This window comes from Festucalex cinctus, chromosome 1, assembly GCF_051991245.1.
Source record: "Festucalex cinctus isolate MCC-2025b chromosome 1, RoL_Fcin_1.0, whole genome shotgun sequence".
Taxonomy (NCBI): Eukaryota; Metazoa; Chordata; class Actinopteri; order Syngnathiformes; family Syngnathidae; genus Festucalex; species Festucalex cinctus.
In genome coordinates, this window is record NC_135411.1 from 29,398,591 (window position 1) to 29,418,989 (window position 20,399).

Below are 20,399 nucleotides of genomic sequence, written 5' to 3' on the forward strand. Positions count from 1 at the left end.
TGTGCGCGCGTAAGAGAGGTTAATGTAGCAGTGTGTTCACAGCTCTGTTTTAGAAACAAATTGAAGTGAGGGAAATGAGCTCTTTAATGAAAACAGAATGGAAACGTTTGCCGATAACTTTTGGTCTGGGCAGTGACTACATTTTTAATTTGATTTAATCACTCAGGAAGGTCCTCTTTCACAAACCCACATACTAGATTCTGCTACATACTAGCGCAACTGTTTTAGCCACTGTTCAGCTCAGTGGAATAGTGGTAGAGTGTCCACCCTGAGACTGGGAGGTTGTGGGTTCAATCCCCCGGCCGGGTCATACCAAAGACTATAAAAATGGGACCCAATTGCCTCCTTGCTTGACACTCAGCATTAAGGGTTGGAATTGGGGAGTTAGATTACCAAATGATTCCCGAGCGCAGCCCCCTGCTGCTCACTGCTTCCTCAGAGGATGGGTCAAATGCGGAGAACAAATTTCACCCCACTTCGGTGACAATCAGTGTAGTAGTTTAATCCTTTAATGATGTTGTTGGGGATATCTATTACCAGTGGCGAGCAGTGACTTTTTGTAGTGGACATGCTGAAGACTCGCATATGCGAGAAATTTTGGGGTACTTTCATTATTAATTTCAATATTAAATATTATTTTATACCGCTGTGTAGGTGTAAAATTAAAGCAGAAATATTCAGGACAGGTTGATACGCACACACTTAATGTAACCAGTTCTGTGGTGTATGAAATGATAAAATCACAATTTGCCAGTTCTTGGAATTTACAGTATTCAAAACTGTCTCGTGACCATGATGTAAACTCAACCCAGGAGAAGGACAAAAATGACATCGCAGAAAAGTCGCAAGAGGTTTCAACCAACAATAAAGGTTACTGACCTATTTGGACAGCCACCGAGCCATTGATGTTTCTCGTACGTCCTTTCTTGAAAATGAGGTACGAAATTCTTCCCCGTTTTCGCGATAATTACTCCAGTAGGGCGACCACTTTAAATGATATTTTCGCTGTACCATTCCTGGAGCGCGCCGGAGGACCGTGGAGCAAGGCCAAGAACACTGGAGCCTCCGAGTCCTCGGGCATGAAATATGGCCATTTGCCGGCCCTCTATCTCCGGTGTTCTGACAAACCAGCATACCCGTCGAAGTAGCATACCTCACACATCTGCGCACGCGCTACGCATGCGCAGTAGGCAATTACGTCATCACGCTGTCAAACTCGTCGGAGCAGCATACCTCGGCTGACAAGTAAGTAAAAGTATGCAATAACTGATTATTTAGAACTGCATTTTACTTCGTTTTGTAATTTATTTTATATAGTGAAAGCATTTTATTCAGAGAGTAAGTTTTGTTCTGCAGTTAGCGTCGTGGATCACTGTGCGTTATTATTATGGCACAGCGGCAGTTAGATGCTTGTACTGTACTACACTTATTCAAAAACAATTTTGGGGCTTCACTAATGTGTGTTTTTTCTTCTTATTTTAAGGTGCAATGTGAATTCTGTCTGCGGTGGACACATGCTGAATGTGCAGAATAACGTTTTTAAGTGTAAAAAAAAAAATGCAACTTAAATTGCTGACTTGCTACAGCCATCGTAGTTTGGAATCTTTTGAGACGTAGGTTGATGTTTTTGTACTTTTAGCAAACTGGCAACGTGTATTGTAGTTTGTACATAAAATATGTTTCATAGTCCTCCTGCATCGGTTTTCATTTTGAATTCAACAATAAAGCTCATTTTTTTCGAGTCTTCTCAAATGTTTCTTTCAAAATTAAGCAATGGTGTTCCAACTGGCAAATTCTCTCACAGCCTGCAAAATCTGTTCAATTAAATCTAGACAATTTTCTGTCATGTAGACAACTATCATACATAATGGTATCGCTGGAGTCAATACAGTATTTTGTTGTTTGATTATAGTGTTGCCTTTTACATTAATTAGAAATGACAATTGTGTCACCTAGTGGGCAGTTCGTGTGCAAGTCATTATAATGTGCATTCAGCCTCAGTTTGGTGAGGAAACTGTCATCCGCGCCTGCATATGGTTTTTGTTTGATTTATTGACAACAGTTTGTTTTGATATATAAAAATGTTTTCGTATGACGACCCTGTGCAGTGTGCACATAAGCCTACACCTGAACTCAGCAGTCAGCAAAATGAACACAACGGAATGAGACGCGAAGACTTAAATCATCTAAAAATACAGAAATTCATGCAAATCGTTTGTGGGAGCGCGTTGGCATATTGTCCTCTGAAGTTTTAATGTGGCTCTATAGTTGGCCTTATTTTTTCTTGACTAGTAAACTAAGGCAACAATGTGCTGTGGGTGCCCATTTCGGCCATCAAAACAGCATACCGATGTTACAATCAGCCGTCAGAACAGCATGCTCGTGTTAAAACTAACTATACATATGCTTCTTTGGTAGCTCTAGTGTTTTTAATATGCATCTGTGTTTAGCCTAATTGCAGTGTATTATCATTTACGGGATCGTCGTAACGTAGGAATGCTATTCTGACTACGTATGCTAGCCCGATAGCCCTTACGAAACGAAAATATATTTACCAATATATTATTTGAAATATATTGCAACATATTCAAATATATTATTTCCCAGTATATACAACAATATATTATATATTGTAAATATATGGAATTTTATATTAGTGATAATATATTACACAAGATATTATATCTTCATGTAATATATTGTAATATATTGCAAAATATCCAAAAAATTGCCGCTTTCCATATATCACAATATATTGAGTACAAGATATAATATATTTGTTTATATATTCCAAAATATATTTAATTATATATTCATAAATATCCAGTCATGCCTTGTAATTTATACAGGAAAATGTATTGGTAATATATGTAAAGATATAGTGTTGCATATATTTTCAATGTATGTGTCAATGTATTTTACATATATGGAGAAATATATGAACATATATGTAAAAATATATGAGAAAATATATGGTAGAATGTACCATAAATATGTAAAAATATGTGCATTAATATATTTATTACATTATAGAATAGGTGTGTAATTATATAGAAATGTGTAACAAACAGTATATGGGCAAATCATTAACACAGACTAATCGGCATTTATCAAAATTCACCTTTATTTCCTTTTAAAAGAAAAGCAAAAAAAACTACAGGATTTTGAGGCAGACATGTACTTTGTTCACAGGAACAGCATTAAACAGTGCAAATTCTTGAAAGTGCAATCTTGTATAAGTACAAACAAATTTATTTATTATTATTATTTATTATCCTATAATAGTGCAATACACAAGTTGAAAATACTTATAAAGCTTACAATTTCCGCTTCACCTGATGTCTTAGCTCACAGATTCGATTATTGGTGGACTTTCTCACATCAGCTTCTTTGGCCCCGGGAAACTGCTGGACAACACAGAGAAAAACACCACAAGCAATAATGCTATAAGTTCTAATGTTAGAAATTCAAATACCAGTACTTACTTGTGTGGGTCCGCGAAGTATGCAAAGTGATGTTTCGCCGAGATAGTCACTCTCAGCATCTGGTCCAACAGCATCTTTGGTGGGGCGGTTGTCAACATTTTCGTTGGTCGCGGTGTTGTGGGAAACTAGCTTTTTCACCTCCACCAACAGAGCAGGAATTTCTATTTTTTTTTTAAAGTACAAGATTATACAGACAGTCAATAACTTTGTCCACGAAGCCACACATCAGTTGACATATCAAATAATTATAACTGGAGTAATTTAGAGTAGACACCGACTCCATGCACAGTTTATCATGCTCGTTCATCCTTTTATCCACAGTGGTCCTACCTATCTGACTACACATGCCAATAATGGGCGACTGCTTTTTAGATGTAGATAGCACATTAAGAATCAGCCTCAGGCTATAGTTGTCTAAATACCATATGATGTACAATAATAATGAATTACATAATGCTCAATACTCGCCTTTAACTACCATGCTTCACAGTTTTGAATTTTCTTTACATAAAGCCTTGATCTGGCTCTGCAGATCACTGATGAGGACGTCGTTTTCCTGGCTAGACAGCAGCTCTCAGTGTGGCCTCTTTTTCTATATTAATTAACAAATACAAATTTAATGTCAATGTTAACACCAATGTAATTGAAAAAAATATTACAGAATAAATGATTAAAATAGTCAAACAAGGATACACGTATGCTAAACTAAACAGAACAAACATTTTGGCGTTTTTTTTTTGTTTTGTTTTTAAATAAGGCAACGCTAACTTGAAGGAGAAAAGTGATAAATTGTGCTTGAGAAGAGCGACTCACCTGCTAACTGAAGAACAACAGCATCTTCGACGGGCCATCCATTAGCAGGCTTCTTGCTGTTAGTTGTGCGACATTGAACAAGATACGTCGTGTTTGTAATGGCAACTGGGTCAAAATAAATTATCCAGTTGATAACGAGGGCGAAGTCCGAACCTATATTTTGACATTTTCTGCTCCGGGCAATTCTTTTACCGTCGCCGGGAGCGAGCTACTCGGCATACTCTAGTCTCGCGTTCAAATGTTTCTTCGCGCCTAACATTGCGCATGCGCCAAAGACATTGCGTGCGCTATGATTGGTTGTCATTCGCGCTGAGCACTCTGGTAAATGTAGTTATTTATATCTCATCCTATCAAACGAGCTAAAGCTACAGAGCAGCTAGGCTATGACAAACATTGAAAATGGACCGATCCAAAATGAAAAGAAAATATATCCTTCCGGATTCTGATCAAACGGATATTCCAAGAAGAACCAGATGTTTAATGTTGAAAATGTAGTTGGTATGAAAGGGAATTTCATAGTTGAAAACAGATTTTTGATTTGATTTTTTTTTTTTTTTTTTTTAAAGAAAATGTATGCTAATTGATCTGCCACAACATCCATGTCTGTATTCATGCATACGTCCAAGATCCAGTGTGGAGGGTTGAAAACAATGGAAGTATATTTCAAGGTGGCCAAAAATAAATATTTCATTATGCAATTTTTTTGTCTTCATTGTATTTTCTCAATGTTGTACAGTTTATAGTGGGAATATGTGAGCCCACACGCATACACATATATTACAGTATATTGTTGTAACAATCTGTTACACGTAAAAATATAGTGCTCCTTTTGGTCTGGACTGCAATACATTTTTTATATTTATCAATATATACACATATATTGTCTATGCATATATTGCAATATATAGTGAAATATAAATACTAAATGTCATATATGGGAATATATCGCTAAATGTATTGCATGATATTTTGCTATATATTGCAATATATTTTCGTTTCGTAAGGGGAGGCAGCTGTCAAATCAGCATACGGGTATGCTGATCTGACGAGGTATGCTGATCCGACAGAACACCGGGACGCAAAGCTACTGACTGCTAGCCGGTGCTAGTTACAATATAACCACCACAGTACAACAGCTGTCGATGCTAGCAGGAAAAAAAAAAAAAAAAAAAAAAAAAAGTACAACAACAAACAACATTAACTGAACTGCACGCCTCGTACCCTCCCTCCGCGAGACCTGTGTTGCGTTTACTAACAGTCAGACATCATAGTGCTCAACAACCCCTTAGTTCGTTACACTTCAGATCTTCAAAAGTTCCCCGGGAAAAGGGCACTCAGGATTCAGCGATGAACTTGAACTGAACAATGGCTGCTGACCACAGAATAAGCCAAGTAAGCCAATTTTGTGCATGCACGTTGTCAGATAGGCTGCGTGACCGACAGCTTTTTTTGCCATTCAAAAGCCGCACATACCGGAAACAACGTTCACGGAACTAACACAATTGATTTCTCATTGTGTATGCGCAAAACAAACTGTCGACTTCTCCGCTCCCCGCGAGGAAAACAGGACAAAATATACAGGAATTTAAGACCAAAACAGGAGAACCACGGTATTGTATTTTAGAGGACACTGACAGAAATATTTTCAATGATTTTATTTTGAAGAGGCCGGGCAAGCGCCGCCTAATGGCTTACTAGGACGGAACGCCCTTTACTGAAATCAATTATTACAATAAATGACATGTACACATGTAGGCTACACCTAAATATTATCCACTCTGTAAACTGTAAACAGTTTATTTTTGAAAATCATTTTATAAATTTAAAAAAACACTACATTTCAAAACTTTTTTTTTTTTTTTTTATGTCACACCGTCCGTGCCGTCAGTGGTGTGTGTGCGTGTGCGTGTTTTGGGTTGAACGACTCTTTTTAATTTTTTTTTTAGGAACTGATTCTGTCATGCCCATCACTAACAAACAAACATGCCATTGTTATTTGCTTTTTCTAAAAGTGAGGACAAAATAGATTAAAATCAGATATTGAATTTAAAAAAACAAAACAAAAAAGAAAACTGAGAATTGATTTTAATCTCCCACGCGTATGCTAACATGACAAAACCACATGCTGTTTTCATTGGGCCTCCAGTCTAGTCTCAGCCCCCAGACAAAATTACATGTCATCTCGGCACCGATGTTTCCTCACAGCAGCCGGTGTCGGTTGCCTCGGCTGTGGCCTTGTCTCGATCATTATAGAAACCCAGTAAGGATATCTACTTTTGCACATTGACATGCAGGTTATAACCAAAGAAGGACAATGTAAAATTCAGTAAACGTCAAGCCTGTAAATAACCTCCCGTGCTCCATGTTGGCGTCTCGCTGCCACCTTCTCACTTCCAGACACACAAAACCAGAAGTGGTCTCCAGGGCTGAATGAACACCGTATGAAGGCTGTCTTTGTCCTGTTTTTGCGCTGCTATCGTAGGCTTGTACCAACACTGCTGCAGCCCCCCCGAGCACTGGCATGTCACCCAAGGAGGTGTCGGGCTTAAAAAAACGTTAGTGATGCTGACATCACTGAATGTCACCCCTTGCCATCCGCCCGTCCCTCTGGTTTTGCTTGCATTGATTAGCTTGGTAGTTTGTGTGTGAGCTGTGTGGAAATGCGGCTTTGCCCTGCAACTAAATAGCATTGTCCAAACCAACAAGTCATCCAACACAATACGACCATATTGGTCGTTTTGCTATGCACCAAAATAAGACAGAGTATTGTAATTTAGCGACCTCTATCGACCATGTAAATAGTGAAAAAATAGTAAAGTGAACCATAAGTGGAGTTAATGGGACTCGAACCCAGGTCGTATGGTCAGAGGACGAACGTCTATCTTACTGAGATAACAGGCAAATCATTGCTATAGTGTTATGTTATTTAGTGTTGACATGTATATCAGTTTGTCATCACCGGGACACGGTTGGCATTAATATTAGGCTTTCAGTGATGTACACGTTACATTAGGTTGAACTACAGTTGACATTACAAAACACATAGTCAACACATTAATAATTACTGACCTGTTAGCTCAATCGGATAGACACTCAACTTCTGACTATGCTTCCCGGGTTTGAGTCCCACGAACCACACTTATGGTTCACTTTACTATTTTTTTGCTATTTACATGGCTGATAAACTACAATAGGTACACTTGGTCGTAATTTGGCACATTTTAAAACGACCTATGTGGTCGTATTAATTGGAGGACTGTCTTGTCCAAACAGGTAGGCTGGGCAAAATCTCTCTCCAAGCAATGTTTTAAAGGGGGCATATGGTGGAAAACTGACTTTTTAATATGTGTATAAAAATTGCTACATTTGTGGAGTGCCAGACCACCCATTATGTGTGAAGTTAAGCTAGGTTACAGCATTGCCTTAAGATACAAGTTTACTTCGTATCATGGCCACAGACAACTCAAAACACTTGTATCGCAAATCATATTTTCCAATTGAAATGAATGGGAATTCCATTAATCTGTTTCAGCCTTTCCCCAAACCATAAAAAAGATTGGTGTTCAATGAGGAAAACACTGCACTTTATAAAAAAAAAAAACATACCCTAATGATGTAATTAAATAGAACTAAAAAGTGCACCGATTGAATGAAAATCGTGCTGCTCTTTCTGGCGTGCCTGCCTTGGGCACTTGGAAGCAGTATAAGACAGACAAATGGATATAATGTTCATTCAGATATCTCCAGTCCTCTCTGCTCAACAGTACTAATATTAGCCGCTCTTCACAGAGGATGAAGACTATATTAAGACTGAGAGTACCATTATAGTTCTGTCAACATATGTTGCTGCACCGTTTGTGTTGAATCCATTGCTAGAACTTAGCTTATGGCACTACAACATAGATGCTATTTAGCGTTGAAATTAAGCTAACAGACTGACTGTTGTTTTAAATACACGAGTGTTGTCTGTTTTATGCTTAGTGCGATGCATTAGCTAACAGTGTTGCTAGCATTAGCTTTTGATAATACTGCTATAATGATCTTCAGCTAAGTTGTCTACGTGACGTACTGTTATTGACGAGTGTATTTGGGGTGGCTTTGTGCTGCATCGATCAGTGATAATACAGTGGATAATACAATGGAATCTGAGAGCTTAAATAAGATAACAGCATTAGCATTTTATGAACGACATGATTGCCAAGTGAAGTTGTTGGTCGCTGATGGGAGGTAGAAGTACAAATAAAAGTACCATAATTGTTGGTTTGGTAATGTGGTTATGCACTTCAAAATATACATTTGACTTTCAAACATATTATTAAAGAATACAAAGTAGGTTAATCAGGCTTATGATCAGTCACTTGAAAATTATACTGTGACACATTTTTTTTGTTTTATGATCAAAATGACATAGTGTATGTTACAACCACACTCCAGCACACAACCTCATTTACGACTCACCTAGCTCATATACCCATTTTAAAAATAAAATGTGGCCCTTGAGCACAAAAGTTTGCCCACCACGGTTACAGACACGGTGCAGAACACACAACCACAAAATATCCCAAAAGACACTATGAATACCTTCCTTAGAAGAGCTGCTGAACTGCAGACTTTGCAGAAACTCCACAAAGTGGAGACATGAGGCTGGTGACAAGTTCTTCTCCAGTGGTCACACGCCCTTTTGCCAGTAAGCCGTTGTGAAATACATTACTGGGCCAAGCCAAACAGTGCAGCTTCATACCTTCGTGTTCTTCCACGCCCTTTCACCAGGCCAGCCGACCAGTACTCCAAAACCATTTTTCCCCATATTAGTCGGTGTTCGAGTCAAACTGTCACCCTTGGAAAATCTTTGTTTACTTCACAGGCAATGTGTTCATTAAAATGTAAACATTTTGACTGTTGTACATGTTAGGATAATGTACATAACTCCTCACGAGTAAAACGAATATAAAACGGTCTTCCTTCTGATATATGTTGTTTATTAAATACTCTAGGTTGATTAAACTTGACTGTGCAAAATGACCCAATAACTGATCTTCAAAGTAAAATAAAAAAAAATAAAAAATAAACATTTTTATTTTAATAAATATATTTTTTTAATTGGCTATTTTCCACTGAATGCCCAAAATGCAACTAGTGCTGAAGTCTAAGCACACTTTGTCTTTTGGATGTGTGACCTAAGAGACATGTCGATGACATGTGGCGACTGATGTGAAACTTTGGTTGAATATTTTGACTCGGGCGTATAGAAGAAAACAGATTTTTATTAACTATCTTTTAGTAGTGATGTTTCCTCTGTACCAAGTCTTCGATGTGTGTACCAAGTGAATTGGGAGCATTTGTAGCGCGCACCAAGAAAATGCTTTGATGACGTAGTTGATGACAACGAAGCCTCAAAACCGGCTGTACCACTTGACCGGTTCAGGAATAGGATCAAGCAGTTCAATTCCTGATTTAAGCGGCAACGAAACACGATGTAGGTTTCCCATTTTGCCACAAAATAAGCTCTTCCCTGTACAATTACGGTCGTAATTTTAATATTGTGCTCACTTGGCCGATTTGGTCATAGTGACCAAATTGGCCAATTGAGCACAATATTACAATGAGCAATTAAAATAATACATAATAAGTTCCTATACAGGCGGTGTGGTGGCTGCCTCTGAGTGCCGAAGTCGTGAGTATGGATCCAGGCTCCGGTCTTCCTTTGTGGAGTTATGGCAAGTGAGCACAATATTAAAATTAGATATATTAACAGTAACTTTATATAATAACAAACTGTGGCATCATTTTGATGTCAGTGCAGAGCAAACGTGCAGAAGTTGCACAGCTGACACCATTGTCGAAGTGAGAAAGTACCTGAGAGAACCGAATATCCACCGGCATGCCTGCTGATACACAATTACCCCAACAGGCTTCTTGAACATTTTCTGTCAGAAACAAGCCACACAAACACAGTAGGCCGGCTATTTCCAGAATTTTTTGGCAAGTGTGGTGACTGAAACTTCTGTTCTCCAAAATCACACTTGAATACTAACATGTAGTTGGAGTAGCTAATGGCAGGCAGGCCAGAGCCCCAAAACACCTGACCTTCCTGCGACATTCAGCGGGAGAGTGGCTCATAAGGATTTATGGGAAAAGGTGAGAGGCTCTGGCATTTGCCCCGTGTCCCACTGACCACCCCCTTGGGACGCACCGGCTTTCCTCGTGTGTTGACAGTCTTACAACTGGCCGTCCCAAAAAATTGGCTGTGCTTTTTCCTCCCAATTGCTCTGACCCCAATAAAATGCATGGCCTTGCTACCAGTGGCTTTTCCGCTCAAAATATCTCACCCTTATTGGGGCCACCAGGAGCCCCATGAGCAGGTTCATTAACTCTGCATTGATTGTTTCTGAGCTTTTTAAAATGGGCAGCATTTGCAAGGACAATGTGACACTAGAAAATGCATTGAAAGCTCCCTAAAGGCTAATTACGGCCTGGGTAAGGTTTAGGTGTCTTGCATAAAATGACTTGAAACTACTTTGTTTCCTTGTCATTATTGTGATGGTGACTAAATCGTTATTTTTGAGAGCTTTCCATATTCTTCAACACGGGATTTATTATTATTATTATTATTAAATAAAATGAACCATCCGTCTGCCAGAGCACCGCAGTGATTGATGTTCAACTTTGACACCAAGATGCATGCATGATGCATCTAAATAAAATCCACTTGAGTCGTGAGTGCATCTTGATATCAAGGCTCACACATAGAAAACAGCGGTCAACTATAGTTGCTGATATTCCATTTTAACATCCAAAATTCCTACATATACGTCACTGTCGGGCGGAAACCCTATATGTCCAAATATGGTCATTCATATTTCTTCACAAATCGTTACAATTGGTCTGTTATTTTTATGTATTATTAACCAATTCAAAAGTGTTGAAAAACAAAATCTTTGAATAATTATAATTATGTCTGAGAAGTGTTGTAAAACTTCGTCTTGTCTCACTCTGCAGGAGCTGTGCAGCATTTTGTCACCTAAAGACCGAATGTGTGGATGTTTTGTTAAAAATAGATCACTGTACTGATAATCCTTCAGTGCAGAATGAGATGCTGTTCAGCCACAAACATAGGTTTGTGTGTAGATTGTGTATTTCCCCCTATATTACACTGATTACTCATCTCTTCTTTCTATTTGTTGCACCACTAATGCCTTAAAGACCTTTGAAAAAGAGTTTGGAAAAATTATGTAACCACAACCATTTATGAAGTTTTTAAGGTTTTTTTTTTTTTTTTTTTTTTTTTTGGGGGGGTTGGGGGCTTGGCATAAGTCCACTTTGAAGTTGATGGCTGGCGCTGGCGCTTTTGTCTACCATTTTAATCAAATGTAAATAAATGATTAATTTGTTTTGTTAGGTTCATTAAATTAGTGATTCCACATGATTTTGCTATGGTGTGTTGATGTTGCACCACCATGTATGATATGGTGGAATATCAATTTGTGCAATGCACTTTTAATGACTCAAGATTTATTTTTTATTTTTAGTTCCTGTAAATTAGCCATTTTAGGGACATGATTTTGCCTGACAACAATATAGAAGAAAACAGATTTTGAAAAACTGTCCACTGACACACGCATGCTTTGCAGTTGTGGAAAGTACTGTCCCAAAAAATGAGAAACTAAAGTATTCACACACTTATCCTGAAACACCTGAGCAGAGTTCCTGGGTTTCTCGTGAAGAGAAAAACACACAAACACACACACAAAAAATCCTTCATTTTTCTTCTTCTATTAAAAGCAATCTTAAAAATCAGCTCTTTTATGAGCTCCTGATTGTTTAACTTAGAATTGCAATAACACTGGAGTTAGCTCCAAAACAGACCGCAAAAAAAGACTAAAATTACAAAAGTGAGCTGCATGCAAGAGTCAACCTTTTTTTTTTTATGTGCATTTTATGTGACAGCTGTAGTAAAATGGTCAATGCAAATACTTGCAATAAAAAGGAAATGTGTTCATGGGTGGGATTACACCAAACGTAAATGAACATGGAACACAACATTGAGGAATGATTATACAGTCAACACTACTATGTTATTTTTAATCTATTTAGAAAAAAACAGACTGTTATGTTTCAGTATATTTCTACGTGTTTTGATATGGTATGTTTAAAATTAAGAAAGACATACAGTATTTGAAACAAAATTATCAGTAGCCATTAAAATGGTTTAACACACTAATTTTGTGCACCCACAGCCAACACATTAGGCACTCCTATAGCCAGGACTCGCAAATGTAGTGTAAAGTATATCATTACTGACAGTGATGTACAACTAATACGTACATATGTGAATTGTAGTTCAGTATTACCAGATTAAATCTTCTTGGCCCTCTTTCCTCTGCCATACAGACAACAAGAACATTGCTAAAGTTAGGACCACTATTGTCATTTTTGCTAGTCTATTTTTTTGTAAAACAAAACAAAACAACAACAACAACCAGTTGCTGGTTGTAAAAGTTGCTAACGTAGTGAATGGTTGGCAACACTGCAGACACATCGTAGCTCTTGCTCGCTACCTTACTTCAACTTGTGTGGATAAGGAAAAGCGCAACTACAAATTAAGAGCACTCCATATTTTAAGTTTTGTTTTGATTTGGTGATTACTGTGAGGGCAGAGACTGTGGGCGGGCCGGATACTTTGCCCAAATCTGTGCTAGAGTCGACTTGAACTGATATTGCTGGGAAAAATACCGCATGGGGAGTTCTTTAAAAACAGGTCTCCACTGACTGTTGGTGTGTTGGTGCTGCTGTTTTGGTTAGCAAAAGTGGTCAAAAGTGCTTCACTTAATTCTTGTTTTTTTGCCAGCTTGACTAGACGACATGAAATTTTGTAGACAGTGAGTAGACCCACAAAAAAAAGTCTCAAGAACTCATGCCTTAAAAGACACAGGGAACTTTCCATTTTGTTTTGAAGCGGCCATTTGAATCGCATTTTCACGTCCTTCAAAGGCATAAAGATTTTGACCGACTTCTGTACTACAAAATTTGAACTACTGGTAAATGGTGGGAAACTCCATAGATGGGATAACAAATCGTATCGGTGTTGTCATGACCGTTTAAGCAACGGGTGTTGGAACACAAACGGTGGAACAACGTGTGTAGACGGGCAGTATAAGAAATCACACAGGCATAATATCATTAAATGCTTTATGAAAAATGACTATTACCGCATCCTACTGAATCTGTTGCAAAAGTTCTTCATGAATGTCACTGTATTTATTATACTGCCCTCAGGTGGCCAAGTCATACACACCAAATGAAGAAGCACAATGCCCATTGAAATGAGGTAGAAAACAAAAATGCTTTAATTTCTTCACATTTTCTTTAATAATGTTATTACGGTATGTTTTTATTATAAAATACTATTTTTCTAATTAAAAAAACACACAAGCTTTTCAGTTTTTTGGGTGAGGCTGGACCAGATAAATGACATTTCCTTTCATTTCAAAGGGGAAATGGGATTTGCGATTAATTTTTTTGCAGGGAAGGGGATAAACCTATACAGTGGAATCCATCAGTCAATCAAGTTGGTAAAATGCGAACGAGTGTGACGGTGCAAGTTATAAAAGTGGTCTTGTGTCTGGATACGTTGGGAGGGACAATTTTCTGTTCCTCCTTGTGTAAATAGTACACATGCGGCGGCGGGTATTAGGCTGGGTCACAATCCCTGGTTATTTGGAAGCCTGTTGCTAATGGAAGCGTGGTCATGACTGGACGTGACGAGCGCCCCCATCCGAACAAAGAGGCTCTTTCTGTGGGCTCCAAGGTGCTGAAAGGCCGGACCTGGGTGGCAAGGGACTCTACAGGGTCTTGCTATTGAGATTTGTAGACAAAAATGAAGCGTGGGATAATGCAGAAATACAGTATCTTCATGCCAACATCATATTACCACTTTTTCATTGACAATTTTATTTTACTATTTCAGTGCAAAAAATCTCAGTGTTCAGTGGAACCGACAACTGATTATTAATTATTATTATTATTATTAGTAGTAGTAGTAGTAGTAGTAGTATTTTAAATAAAGCAAGTAGTATAAAACTTTGAAACACAACTCTAACACCCGTCTCATGTATCTATGGAATTAACACTTGTGAATGGGGTTGTAGTACTATGAGCGGGGTCCTGGGTACTTTAACGACTAATTCAATTTACTTAGTAAACAGGAGATACAAGAATAGAAATTTCTTAAGTTTGGCGTAATTTAGAATTTGGCGGTGCCTCCACTTAGCAGGAAAAATATTAATGTACCTCTTTTACACACTAAGAATAATAATTAAAGTACTGGGGAATATTGTGTAGATAAATATACCAGTTAAAAGAAATACTCAAACACAGTAAATTCAATTGCAAACAGTATGAGCCATTTTAGTAAACAAAAATAATAAAAGACAATTAAATGGGAGAAAAGGGTTGTGTGTGTGAAATGTTAAATACAAATTTGTCCCAGCAAAAAAATATAGTCCAGTTATAGTTGCAGGCCTGATGTTGCTCGGGTGCCGTGTGACTTTAACAAACATGAAAACTGGCCCCTTCACTTGCAAAGCAAGCAAAAATAAATTGGCACGTGCACGGTTTTGATAGTACTCACGAATCCCGAGGTCAAGGGTAGCGAATGACACGTGATGGGTGATGAGCGATGGAAACCCGTCACTCGGTAACGACCGACATCCAACTCCAGCTTAAGCACAAATCCACAAGGCACGAGACGACTTCCAATCCATAACAGAAGGGTCCAAAAAGTGTTTCCTTGGTCCGCTGTGCATCAGAAAGTGTCTCTTTAATTTTAAATGTAGTTGAAAATCTTCATACTCGATATAAAAAGGCACAAAACTCCGCTAGCTTTAGCGTTAGCATGCTACGTGGCTAGCCACAATTAGCATTTTAGATCGTCTGCACAAACATTTCGTCTGAGCACAATAGAAACATAACATGAGGTACTCACATTACATCGGGTTAAAAACAGTCCAAAACGAAACAGCACTCTGCATCCACTAATTTAAAAGACTATTTTCACCAGAAGGCTCCTCGAGCGTCTGCTTCCTTGACAGCTTAGCTTACACTAGTGAAAGGCTTACAGACTCTCGAACATTCCACGTATCGCTGCACCCATCGCTACCTGATTGGACGTGGCAAGTACATCAACCAATAACAGTACAGATAGGTAAGATTGACAGGTACATGTTAGGATGTAGAAACAAAAGAAAAAGAAACTACGCAATTTCGTAGGCAATTAAAACAAACTTGAATTTGCACAAAATAACTTTTTTTTTTTATAATGTAAATGACAAAAAAGTATTTATAGTTTAACACTACAAAACAATAACTTCTATTTCAATTACTATATACTGTATTGGTTTATAATATTGATTTTAGTCTGGGTTACACAACATTTTACGTATACGTTTGACAATCAAGGTATTAAATTAGGCAGCTATCCATGCAAAGGCAAATGATGACCAGGTCTATTTTGGATTAAAGTCGTATTTTAAGCAGATGTTTGACAATAAAATAATGGAACAATGACAATTTGAGTTGAAGCAATTGTGAGTGTCTATGTTATTGAGCCAAGCACAGACAACTTTCAAAACATTGTTTCAAACTCAAAACGTAAAGGCAATGCAGAGCAAAGACTCACCGCAGTGTCAAGAACAATGATGAGGTGCTTACTACATAAACAAATGGCAGTTTTAGAAAAAAAAAACAACAACAACAAAAAAAAACTTTAGATTTCAAGCAGATGAATAATAATGTAGGTATAGGTCGCTTGTACATCGTAATGCATCATGGGAGTTTTTTCTTCGGGCGCCATATTGGGTGGTCCGCCGGTTCACAAGGTACACTCGCGAGTTACACGGTAGAGCTTATCAACCAGATGTCATTTTCGCAGTATTTTCACGATTTACCGGAAGATCAAAAACAACGATACAGGCAGAAGGTGTCTCTGTGTGGCGGGATTGATCCTAATTACGTCCTGACCAAGGGTGATTTTTTTTGACGGAGAAAGCTTGCTGGCCAAATGTGACTTCTCTGGACATCTTTCACTACCTCGTGTTGACAACATGCTCCATAACACGCCAACAAATCCCTGGAGGCTTACAATTATTTTGTAAGCGGGTGGATACAGAGTGTAAACTTTAACATCGCATCAGAAGAAACTGTTGTTGTTGCACGTAAGTAAACCACATGGTGTTGGTAATTCTGCACACAAAAATGTTGATTTGTTCTCAGGCTTCCTGTTATCATTGTGTTTACATGCACAGCTAGGTTTACCTGATGTGGTTTTTCTAACAATTTTATAACAGGCAAATATGGCAGAGCGTATAAGAATAAAAAGTAACTATGTACAGCCTCCCCGTGGCTTAATTAAATTTAATGCTACCCTTTCACTAGTTACATGTTACTTAATCAACTTATTATAAATGGTTAATGTTAACCACTCAGAGGACGTATTTTTAGTTTCAGTTTCCAGTACAATAAAACGTGTTCATGGTAACTACTGAGCATACTGACAGCTTTTCTTATGATCTCACGGTTAAGGAGGCTGTCACAACACCCAATTTCTGTCTGGTGCCGGATGGCAACAATTCCCATCACTTGTCACGACAACACCAATATTATTACCAGGTATGTATGGCTTTACTTTTTGTAGTTTCTTATTTAATTCTATGTTTCATATTTTCATTACAATGTTTGTAATATTTTCAGATTCAGGCACAGATGAGTTTAACTGGACGGGACTTCTGCGACTTTGTGGTGCGGACAAAGTGTGATATTTACATTGAGCGAGTCCACCCAGATCGCTCGTTTTGGCCAGCTGGAAAAGCCAGAGTTTTTATTATCCAAAAAGCCCTCCTTACCTGAACTGCTCGGGAGAGCATTTACTAGATCAGCAGTGGACTTCCAGTGTTCCTGCTCAGCCGCTGTCACCTACCACTTGCTCATGTACTTCAAAGACGTGGAGTAAAGTAGTTTTTTTGTGCTGCAGCAGATTGTAAAATCAAATGATATCACTTGAAGTGTGCCAATCTAGACTGCCAAAAGGACAGTGGTTTTGTGACAAGTGTGAAACAAGGATTATTGGGAAAACTGTAACACAGTACTGGTACTTGTCTTACATTAAACAAATTTAAAAGAGAGCAACTTTTTCCTCTGTACATAGTATAATGAAAGTCATTGCGTACCCCATCAACATTACATCATACCGTCATACTCTTAAAATAATGGCCTAATATTTTGACACAAATTATCAACCCTCGTGAGGATAAGCAGTAAGGAATGAATATATATATATATATATATATATATATATATATATATATATATATATATATATATACATATATTTTATTTTTTTTTAATTTTTTTTATGTAAATATCTCAGGATGGTAGGCACCTGTGCTAAAATAAACTACATTAATTAACAGTTCAATTTTATCCGTGAAAATACTACATCTAATCATTATTCACTTCATTTTTTGTGTTTTTAGAAATAATAGAGAATGATTTATGCCATTATTTTAAGAGGGACCATATTGCACATTGAGTCAAATCCTGTCATTTGTATTATGTATAGCTTTGTAAACAAACCCAACAATAGAATTTGTATAATCGCTGCCTTTATTAGCGCCAAACAAACAGTCGCATGTTGTCCTCCTCCAATGCTTTGATGCTCGCCTTCGTTTCCATCATGTCATTGGCAATCAAGTCGGTTTGGCATGAGATCCCTAAAGACATAAAAATTAAAAAAAAAAAGATCACAAAAAAAAATACGGTACCAGTAATAGGTTTAATATAGTACTGTTCCTGTAACCAGCCTTTTTTTTTGTCAGTGTAAAAGAAATTTACACATTTTGTTGGATTTTTTAATGTATGAACATTGCTACAGGCAAATACTTATTTCTATAAACACTTCCAAATGTCTCTAAAATATAAGGTGTGTGTACACACACAAACATAAACACATACATTCATTCATGCATACAATATATCATGTAATGAATTCTGAGTGGCATACCAGAGTCAATGATGTCAGCAGTACTTGAGGGTACAGGTTACTGGAGCCATCTGGCTGCATAACTGCAACAAACTCTCTGCCACTTCGAGTCGTCTTTTCTTTGCTTGTCTCTCCTGTGCACGTTCATATCTGAGACAGAGATGTTGTAACTTGGGACCCAACTTTAATGTTGGAGCCCAGTCGGGATGATTGGACAGAAAAACGGGCGCAGGGCGACCTGTTAAAATAAACAAATATATAAACAAATAAAATATGGAAAGACTGGTTATTTTGCCGCAGTAGGGTGGCCGTGAATAAGTTCTTTAGCATGATGTGTAGGCTACCGGGGGTCTGTTTTCTTGCATCACCCCCTTCTGTCTCTTTTTTCCAAGTTTACATTTTGCCACCAAAAAACATGTCATCTGCATTAAGAGCCCAAGACTAATCAATCCAATTTCAGCAGTAAACACTTTGCACTGGCACTACTTGGGTGAAAATGTTCGATGTTAGCTTTCGGCTAACGTCCGCTAGCCAGCTTGTACTACCGAACTTGCTTGCTCATGAATCCAAAACATAAGCAACTTGCCCATATATGGGCGGTCGAAACGTTTTTAATCCTCATGCATTAAATAAAGGTAAACAAGCTTACCGCTCACAAAGTGATCGCTGCACACACGAGCCCAAAGTAACGACTTCCCTCCGGAGTCCGCACTCCTCTGTCTCCAGGCCCTGGTTCCTAATTATTTTCGGAATTCGGAAAAGAAAGACCGACCATTTTCTCCCTTGGCTTTGTTCGAATAGCCAATAATGCAGCAACAATGTGCCATTTTAACCGCAGACAACAAACGTGATACGTGTTTGAACGAATCACTACGTGGAGGTGGAGACCACCCAGGATGGCGACAACAACAAATCCGTGGCGGAAGTGACGACATGTGCAGGCGACCTATTTAACAGGTGTATGGGGTGCTCGCTTTGCTGGACCGCGGTTGACGGCTTCTTTCTTTGGTGGTGGTCCTTATGCATGCCAGATCCGTCGCACCAGCATCTACTGAAACTCAACAGAAGTACCCTCTCCCTCCCACAGCCCCTTGAATCAGTTGGTGCTGGTGTCTGTGGTTCTCACTTTGCTTTATCTATCCTTCCCTCCTTCCTCTCTTTAGTTTTTCCTCTGGTCACTTGAGATCTTAATTTATTAGAAGTATGAGGTTTCTGGGGTTGGCATAAGACTCCGGTTTTGTAACCACGCAGGAGGGGTCTTGTTGGTGCTGGACTTCACTTTGATGGATTGGATGTACTGGCTTCTATTGATCTCACTCTGCCTTATCGATCCTTCCCTCCTTCCTCTCTTTAGTTTTTCCTCTGGGCTCTTGAGATCTCGCTAAATTTGCTGGAATTTAGAGGCTTCCGGGGTTGGCGTAAGACTTTGATTTTGTAATCATGGGGAAGGCAGGAAGTGTTTGGTCGGTGCTGGATGTCACTTTGATTTACCTTTCTTTTCTCTTTATTTCTTTTTTTTTTTCTGACCTTTTCTCTGGTCTCCTGACCATTTAAATCTCACGACTCTGGCAAGATTCTGAAGTACCTGGTTAAGGCGAAGGGTAATGGGATATTTATAAGGTTTTAGGTGAATGAATGAGTATAAATTTATACGTATTTGCACGCACGCACACACACGCACGCACGCAAACGCACGCAAACGCACACACGCAAACGCACGCACGCACGCAAACGCACGCACGCAAACGCACGCAAACGCACGCACACATACACACACAAAAAAAAAAAAAAAAAAAAAAAGAGCAATGATGACAAGACGTTGAATCGGTAAGACTACCGAATGAACAATTCTGAGCTCTTCAAAAAATAAAAAATAAAAAAATAAAAATAAAAAAAAAATTAAAGGGAAAGATGAGCACAAGATACACATATTCACATCACACTAGGGCTGCTCTATTATGGAAAAAAATACTCATCACAATTATTTTGGTAATAATTGAAATCAAGATTATTCAAAACAAGTATATTTGTTCAAATCAAGAAAATATTTAAACATTTGAAAATAA

General features: G+C 38.2%; 4 long non-coding RNA genes across 5 annotated transcripts; 1 reads left to right on the plus strand and 3 right to left on the minus strand.

Annotated features, from left to right (window-relative positions):
* Positions 1-1,203: 1,203 nt before the first annotated feature.
* LOC144021804 (uncharacterized) lies at positions 1,204-1,741 on the plus strand. Its single transcript, XR_013284188.1, has 2 exons — positions 1,204-1,245; positions 1,484-1,741. It is a non-coding gene; the product is annotated as an uncharacterized LOC144021804 (long non-coding RNA).
* Positions 1,742-3,100: 1,359 nt separating this feature from the next.
* Positions 3,101-4,815, minus strand: LOC144021848 (uncharacterized). 2 transcript variants are annotated; one of them, XR_013284205.1, is made up of 4 exons: positions 4,299-4,815; positions 3,954-4,077; positions 3,486-3,646; positions 3,101-3,407 (listed from the first exon to the last, which is right to left on the minus strand). It is a non-coding gene; the product is annotated as an uncharacterized LOC144021848 (long non-coding RNA). The 2 variants fall into 2 exon arrangements; XR_013284210.1 differs by lacking the exon at positions 3,954-4,077 and having other exon boundaries at positions 4,299-4,809.
* An 8,944-nt stretch (positions 4,816-13,759) lies between these two features.
* Positions 13,760-17,515, minus strand: LOC144021908 (uncharacterized). The gene is made up of 3 exons (XR_013284218.1): positions 15,283-17,515; positions 14,929-15,095; positions 13,760-14,153 (listed from the first exon to the last, which is right to left on the minus strand). It is a non-coding gene; the product is annotated as an uncharacterized LOC144021908 (long non-coding RNA).
* A 192-nt stretch (positions 17,516-17,707) lies between these two features.
* Positions 17,708-20,107, minus strand: LOC144021948 (uncharacterized). Its single transcript, XR_013284234.1, has 3 exons — positions 18,983-20,107; positions 18,355-18,571; positions 17,708-18,064 (listed from the first exon to the last, which is right to left on the minus strand). It is a non-coding gene; the product is annotated as an uncharacterized LOC144021948 (long non-coding RNA).
* Positions 20,108-20,399: the final 292 nt, after the last annotated feature.